This window comes from Drosophila kikkawai, chromosome 2R (assembly GCF_030179895.1).
Source record: "Drosophila kikkawai strain 14028-0561.14 chromosome 2R, DkikHiC1v2, whole genome shotgun sequence".
NCBI lineage: Eukaryota > Metazoa > Arthropoda > Insecta > Diptera > Drosophilidae > Drosophila > Drosophila kikkawai.
In genome coordinates, this window is record NC_091729.1 from 5,031,880 (window position 1) to 5,040,494 (window position 8,615).

The following is an 8,615-nucleotide window of genomic DNA, read 5'->3' on the forward strand; positions in this document are numbered from 1 at the left end:
GACGAACTGCTGACTCTAGGGTTAATAGAACGATCGAGAAGTCCGTATAGCGCACCAGTCGTGCTGGTAAGGAAAAAGAACAATGAATGGAGAATGTGCATAGACTACAGACAGCTAAATGAGAAAACAGAGAAGGATGCATACCCGGTACCTCGAATGAACTTCATCCTGGACCAATTAAGGGAAGCAAAATTTATAAGCACCATAGACCTGAAGTCAGGATATTGGCAAATCCCGATGGAGCAGGGAAGCAGGCAATACACGGCGTTCACAGTACCAGGACGAGGGCTGTTCCAATGGACGGTAATGCCATTCGGGTTAACCACCGCCCCGGCAACGTTCCAGAGGGCATTGGACACGATAATTGGGCCAGAGATGGAACCGTTCGCGTTCGCGTATTTGGACGATATTATTGTGATAGGCCGGACCAAGAGGGAGCATCTGGAAAAACTCCAAGAAGTATTCCGAAGGCTGCAACAAGCGAACTTGAGAATAAATCCGGACAAGTGCCATTTTTCCCAAAAAGAATTAAAGTACTTGGGACATGTGGTAAGCGAGCACGGGATCCGGACAGACCCAGAGAAGGTAGCTGCGATTCGGGACTTACCGACACCCATGAACACAAAGGAAGTACACAGTTTTTTGGGGATGGCATCGTGGTACCGAAGATTTATCCCGAACTTCACGGAGCAAGCGGTAGCACTGCAGGAGCTTACAAGGAAGGGCCAAAAGTTCGAATGGAACCAAAACCATCAGAACTCGTTCGAGCAGCTGAAGGAAAGCCTGATGCGGGCTCCGGTACTGGCATGCCCGGACTTCACGAAGCGGTTTAAACTTCAGACCGATGCCAGCGACTTCGGAGTGGGGGCAGTACTTACGCAAGACACAGAGGACGGCGAACACGTAATTTCCTTCGCAAGTAGGAAGCTAAGCAAGGTAGAACGGAAATATAGCGCAACGGAAAAGGAGTGTTTGGCGATCCACTGGGGCATAGAGAAGTACAAGAAGTACCTGGAGGGCTACCCGTTTACAGTAGTAACGGACCATATGGCACTCAAGTGGCTAAACTCGATAAAGAGTCCCTCAGGAAGGATAGCAAGATGGGCGCTAGGTTTGCAACCGTACCAGTTCGACATACAGTACAGGAAGGGGAAGCTAAACGTGGTGGCAGATACATTATCGAGAGCACCGCCGATAGAACTGAAGACAGTAAACCAGGTGGCAAGCTGGGTGGAGCGGAAGCGAGACGAGGTGGAAAAAGGGCAAGGCGACACTGGCTTTTACATAGAAGGCGATCAGCTGTACAAACTCAACCAAAATCGGATGGATCAGCAGCCATGGAAATTATGCATACCCGAAAACCAAGTACACCACATACTGACGGAAAACCACTGCACGCCAGAAGCAGGGCATCTGGGAATGTACAAGACAAAGCGACAGATACGGAACAGGTACTTCTCGCCAGGTATGGCAAAAGATGTGGAGGAATTCGTCAGTAAGTGTGATAGCTGCCAACGATACAAAGTATCGCAACAAAAAAGCGCGGGGAAAATGCTAACAAGAATAGCAGAGGCGCCATGGGAAACGATGTGCGTGGACTTCGTCGGGCCGCTACCACGGACAACCCATGGAAACACAGTACTAGTGGTAATAGTAGATAAGTTCTCCAAATGGGTGGAGCTAGCAGCGACTCGGCAGGCGACGGCAGAAGCATTTTTGAAAATCTTCCGCGAGCGAGTAATATCACGAGTCGGTGCGCCAAAGATCCTAATATCCGATAACGGGGTGCAATTCACGGGACGCAAAACTAGAAACGCGATTGAAAAATGGGGAATACGGCAGCAGCTTACCGCACCCTACACGCCACAAGAAAATCCGACGGAGCGAACAAACAGGACGATTAAAACGATGATAGCACAGATGACGGGATCGGAACAAACGAAGTGGGACGAACACATCCCGGAATTGATGCTAGCGTTCAACAGTAGCACGTCGGAATCGACGAAGTATAGCCCGGCACAGTTAGTTTTTGGAAAGGAGCTAAGGTTACCGGATATGACCTTCGATAAGGTAACGAATGGCTAAGGAATAAAGGAAGAGAGCATATCGGCAAGATCGGCAACGCGGTGAACAAGTTCAACGCGAAACTAGCACCACGGTATGACGGACCCTGGAAAATAGTAGGGTTCATATCCCCAGTGATATTGTCACTAAGGGACCCGAAAACCCGGAAAACAAAACGGGCATATATCGGGGATATTAAGCCTCAGAAAGGGGCAGAGTCAGAGCAGAGATCGGCGCAGGCGGCAGAGAGAAGTCAAGAGAGCGATAGGACAGATAAGCAGAGTCAGGAACCGATAACAGGCAAAGACCATAACCTAACCCAACGACCCGAACGGAACGTTATACAACACTATAACCACATAGGACGTAGTCTAACACTAGAAAACAAGCTAATCAGCTGGCCAAAAACTAACATGGATTCTTTCGGTATCTTTCCAGCAGAGACGATGCACCGCTTTCAAGCAAGCGCGGAAAAATTCAGGGAGAAACTCGACAAGGCGGCACGCGGGGCTCCACGAACGCAGCTGATCGACCCGAACGTGTGATGCTGCGCGCACAAAACAAATAAGTAAAAATAGTCAGCAAGAAACACAAAGAAATGTAAAACAAAAAGAAACTGAAGTAGCCACAAGAATGGAATAAAAAATAATAAAATAAAAATAGTCGGTAAGAAACACAAAGAAATGTAAAACAAAAAGAAACTGAAGTAACCACAAGAATGGAATCAAAGAAACCAAAAAGTATGAAGTAAACACAAAAGAACTGAAATACGAAAGACTTAAATAAAACAAACTCGAAAAGAGAGAAAAGGAAAGACGCACTCGACTTTGAATCAAAAGCGCGCACGGCCTACGAACAGTCACACTGGCCGCACGACAGCAGGGCACACTAGCGGAGGCAAAACCCCGGCCAGTGAGCTGGCCACACTAGGGCCTCGCCGAGCCCTATATAAAGCGCGCCACGGCACTGGAGAAGTCACTCAGTCGCTGATTGCGATTGTAATCACCCAAGCAGCCAAGTCACTTTTTCTGGAACCAGGTACGCCCAGGTTCCAACCAATACATTGTAGTTAGTCGTAGTCTTCCCCGCTAACCCTCCTCCCCCCCTCTGCTGACTTTCGAGTCCAAATCGTTGCCGACTTTCGGGTCCACGCTCTGCTGACTTTCGAGTCCAAAACACTGCTGACTTTCGACTCCAATCTCTGCTGACTTTCGAGTCCAATCTCTGCTGACTTTCGAGTCCAATTCTCTCTGCTGACTTTCGAGTCCAATTCTCTCTGCTGACTTTCGAGTCCAAAACACTGCCGACTTTCGAGTCCAATTCTCTCTGCTGACTTTCGAGTCCAAAACACTGCCGACTTTCGAGTCCAATTCTCTCTGCTGACTTTCGAGTCCAATTCTCTCTGCTGACTTTCGAGTCCAAAACACTGCCGACTTTCGAGTCCAATTCTCTCTGCTGACTTTCGAGTCCAAAACACTGCTGACTTTCGAGTCCAATTCTCTCTGCTGACTTTCGAGTCCAATTCTCTCTGCTGACTTTCGAGTCCAAAACACTGCCGACTTTCGAGTCCAATTCTCTCTGCTGACTTTCGAGTCCAAAACACTGCTGACTTTCGAGTCCAATTCTCTCTGCTGACTTTCGAGTCCAAAACACTGCCGACTTTCGAGTCCAATTCTCTCTGCTGACTTTCGAGTCCAAAACACTGCTGACTTTCGAGTCCAATTCTCTCTGCTGACTTACGAGTCCAACAACAAACTTCTCCGTGCCGACTTGCGAGTCCAACAACAACTTCTCCTCGCAGACTTACGAGTCCAACAACAAACTTCTCCTGGCCGACTTTCGAGTCCAAGCAACAACTTCTCCTTGTAGACTTACGAGTCCAACAACAAACTTCTCCTGGCAGACTTTCGAGTCCAAAACAACAACTTCTCCGTGCCGACTTGCGAGTCCAACAACAACTTCTCCTCGCAGACTTACGAGTCCAACAACAAACTTCTCCTGGCAGACTTCCGAGTCCAACAACACACTTCTCCGAGCCGACTTTCGAGTCCAACCACAACCTCTCCTAGCAGACTTTCGGGTCCGAACAACAACATCGCTGAGCCGACTTTCGAGTCCCTTTCCCTTCATCCAAGCCGACTGGCGCACCCAGGTGCCGGGCGACACACGGACCTGCGCGTCCGACAACCACCATCCGCCGTAGCCCCGATCGGAGCCAACATCTTCTCTTCTCCCTCTTCCCCAGGCACCAGCTGCCGCCGACGGCATCCCGACGTGAGAGGACCCTCCCAGACGCGAGGAGCCTACGCCCGTCCAGGAGCCCCGGATCTGATCTTTCCCGTCGCCCCGAACCAGCACAGCCCAGATCCTGATCAATTTACCTAACTGTAATATTCCGTCAATAAACCGTACCCTTACTCTTTACCGTATTTCCCTCTCGAGTTCTTTCTGGGGGGCAACGGATCGGGGAAAAATCTTTACAGCAACCACGCCTGAACCAAATAAATATATCTGCACAGCCCTGGACGTCCCGCTGACTACCCGTGGACGACAGGACGTTACAGATTGGCGCCCGAGCAGGTTGAAGTGGTTGTAAGTAAAAGATCTGATACCGTAGGAGTAATGTCGAGCTGGGTATACCTTGCATCAAAGAGTGAGCTAACGGAGTATGCAGAGGAATTCGGGCTAGACACCACAGGAAGGAGCGAAGATCTAAGGCGGTTACTAGCGGCTTTCGCGAAGAGAACGGATTACACGGAGGCAGCAGGACTAAAACTCGCAGAACTCACGGAAAAGTACAGGAAGAAGAAAAGTCCAGCAAGAAGCGCAACACCGGCGATCGTGGTAACAAGCGGAGAAGAGCGGACCGCCGAGTTACGACCAACAACGAGTGCGGCAGCAAGGGTCATAGCTGCTAAGGAAGGGGAGCAGAGGAACGACCACCGAGGAACAGTTACATCTAAAATGGAGGAGGTCAAAGAAAGGAAAGTAGAACGGAGAATGGAGACAGAAATTGTGGACCGAGTAAGAGGTTGGGGCATCCGGTACCAAGGAACAACGAACCCGCTGGAGTTTCTGAGCAAGATGGAACAATGGGCAGATGGGTACGGGATGCAGAAGGACCAGCTGATACAGACCATGCCATTTATACTGGAGGGGATCGCGTACGACTGGTGGAACACATCAAGGGCCAGGATAACAACATGGCAGCAACTGACATCAGAACTGCTGGAACATTTCCTACCGCCAAGATACGGGGAACAACTGGAGACCCAGATAGTGCAGCTGAAACAGCGGGAAACAGAGCCAGTAAGAGAGTACGCGATGAGTCTGAGGAAACTTATGCGGTTCACGAAACTGACGGAAGAGGAGAAACTCGACCGGGTGTACAAGAACTGCAGAAGTAAAATAAAGCTGTATACACGGAGGACGGGGTTCAACACCCTGACAGAGTTCCTCAGGCTGGCGGAGGAAGTGGAGGAGATAGAGGCGGCAGAGAACCTCACACAACAACTCCAACAGCCATACCAGCTCAGACCGGACATATGCATGCGCTGCGGAGGAACCGGGCATGCAGCGAGAACATGCACGAATACGCCGAGATTGTTCTGTTGGGTCTGCGGGAGAAACGGCACCCGGACAACAGAATGCTGCAGATCTGGACCGGGAAACGACAGAGGCCTGAGCAGATGAAGCTGGCGGCTCAGGCGACAAGAAATCCAGCTATAGAGGACGACCTAAGCTGTGACGGGTTCAGATCATAGCACGGATCGGAATCGGGAAGGGAACGGCACGCGGAGTGGTCGACACGGGGGCATCAAGAAGTGCGATCAGCAAAAACATGTACCAGGATCTAAGGGACCACGGAAGATGGTGGGGTACACGAGAGGAGATCACAGTCGCCAACGGAGCCCGACAAAGAGCCATAGGGAACTTCACAGCGGAGGTTAGCTTCGGAGGAAGATCGTTCACGATAACGTTCATGATACTAAAGAACGTGTCTGGAGGAATACTGTTGGGTATGGACTTTCTGGCAGGAGCGAACAGCATGCTGAGGTGCGGCAACCTGGAGCTGGATCTGGTATCGGCCATGGAGGAAACACCGACAAGGGAGGAAAAGGACACGATGGCAGAGAAGTCAGAAGAACCGTCAGAAGAGGAAGTGCAGCAGTTCCTGAACAAAAACAGGCAAGTATTCGAAGACATGAAGGGGGTAAGCAACGTCACCGAACACAAAATATACTTGAACGACGACAGACCGATCAAGCAGCGATACTACCCGCGAAATCCCAAGCAAAAAGCGGTCATCAACGAACAGGTAGACGAACTGCTGACTCTAGGGTTAATAGAACGATCGAGAAGTCCGTATAGCGCACCAGTCGTGCTGGTAAGGAAAAAGAACAATGAATGGAGAATGTGCATAGACTACAGACAGCTAAATGAGAAAACAGAGAAGGATGCATACCCGGTACCTCGAATGAACTTCATCCTGGACCAATTAAGGGAAGCAAAATTTATAAGCACCATAGACCTGAAGTCAGGATATTGGCAAATCCCGATGGAGCAGGGAAGCAGGCAATACACGGCGTTCACAGTACCAGGACGAGGGCTGTTCCAATGGACGGTAATGCCATTCGGGTTAACCACCGCCCCGGCAACGTTCCAGAGGGCATTGGACACGATAATTGGGCCAGAGATGGAACCGTTCGCGTTCGCGTATTTGGACGATATTATTGTGATAGGCCGGACCAAGAGGGAGCATCTGGAAAAACTCCAAGAAGTATTCCGAAGGCTGCAACAAGCGAACTTGAGAATAAATCCGGACAAGTGCCATTTTTCCCAAAAAGAATTAAAGTACTTGGGACATGTGGTAAGCGAGCACGGGATCCGGACAGACCCAGAGAAGGTAGCTGCGATTCGGGACTTACCGACACCCATGAACACAAAGGAAGTACACAGTTTTTTGGGGATGGCATCGTGGTACCGAAGATTTATCCCGAACTTCACGGAGCAAGCGGTAGCACTGCAGGAGCTTACAAGGAAGGGCCAAAAGTTCGAATGGAACCAAAACCATCAGAACTCGTTCGAGCAGCTGAAGGAAAGCCTGATGCGGGCTCCGGTACTGGCATGCCCGGACTTCACGAAGCGGTTTAAACTTCAGACCGATGCCAGCGACTTCGGAGTGGGGGCAGTACTTACGCAAGACACAGAGGACGGCGAACACGTAATTTCCTTCGCAAGTAGGAAGCTAAGCAAGGTAGAACGGAAATATAGCGCAACGGAAAAGGAGTGTTTGGCGATCCACTGGGGCATAGAGAAGTACAAGAAGTACCTGGAGGGCTACCCGTTTACAGTAGTAACGGACCATATGGCACTCAAGTGGCTAAACTCGATAAAGAGTCCCTCAGGAAGGATAGCAAGATGGGCGCTAGGTTTGCAACCGTACCAGTTCGACATACAGTACAGGAAGGGGAAGCTAAACGTGGTGGCAGATACATTATCGAGAGCACCGCCGATAGAACTGAAGACAGTAAACCAGGTGGCAAGCTGGGTGGAGCGGAAGCGAGACGAGGTGGAAAAAGGGCAAGGCGACACTGGCTTTTACATAGAAGGCGATCAGCTGTACAAACTCAACCAAAATCGGATGGATCAGCAGCCATGGAAATTATGCATACCCGAAAACCAAGTACACCACATACTGACGGAAAACCACTGCACGCCAGAAGCAGGGCATCTGGGAGTGTACAAGACAAAGCGACAGATACGGAACAGGTACTTCTCGCCAGGTATGGCAAAAGATGTGGAGGAATTCGTCAGTAAGTGTGATAGCTGCCAACGATACAAAGTATCGCAACAAAAAAGCGCGGGGAAAATGCTAACAAGAATAGCAGAGGCGCCATGGGAAACGATGTGCGTGGACTTCGTCGGGCCGCTACCACGGACAACCCATGGAAACACAGTACTAGTGGTAATAGTAGATAAGTTCTCCAAATGGGTGGAGCTAGCAGCGACTCGGCAGGCGACGGCAGAAGCATTTTTGAAAATCTTCCGCGAGCGAGTAATATCACGAGTCGGTGCGCCAAAGATCCTAATATCCGATAACGGGGTGCAATTCACGGGACGCAAAACTAGAAACGCGATTGAAAAATGGGGAATACGGCAGCAGCTTACCGCACCCTACACGCCACAAGAAAATCCGACGGAGCGAACAAACAGGACGATTAAAACGATGATAGCACAGATGACGGGATCGGAACAAACGAAGTGGGACGAACACATCCCGGAATTGATGCTAGCGTTCAACAGTAGCACGTCGGAATCGACGAAGTATAGCCCGGCACAGTTAGTTTTTGGAAAGGAGCTAAGGTTACCGGATATGACCTTCGATAAGGTAACGAATGGCTAAGGAATAAAGGAAGAGAGCATATCGGCAAGATCGGCAACGCGGTGAACAAGTTCAACGCGAAACTAGCACCACGGTATGACGGACCCTGGAAAATAGTAGGGTTCATATCCCCAGTGATATTGTCACTAAGGGACCCGAAAACCCG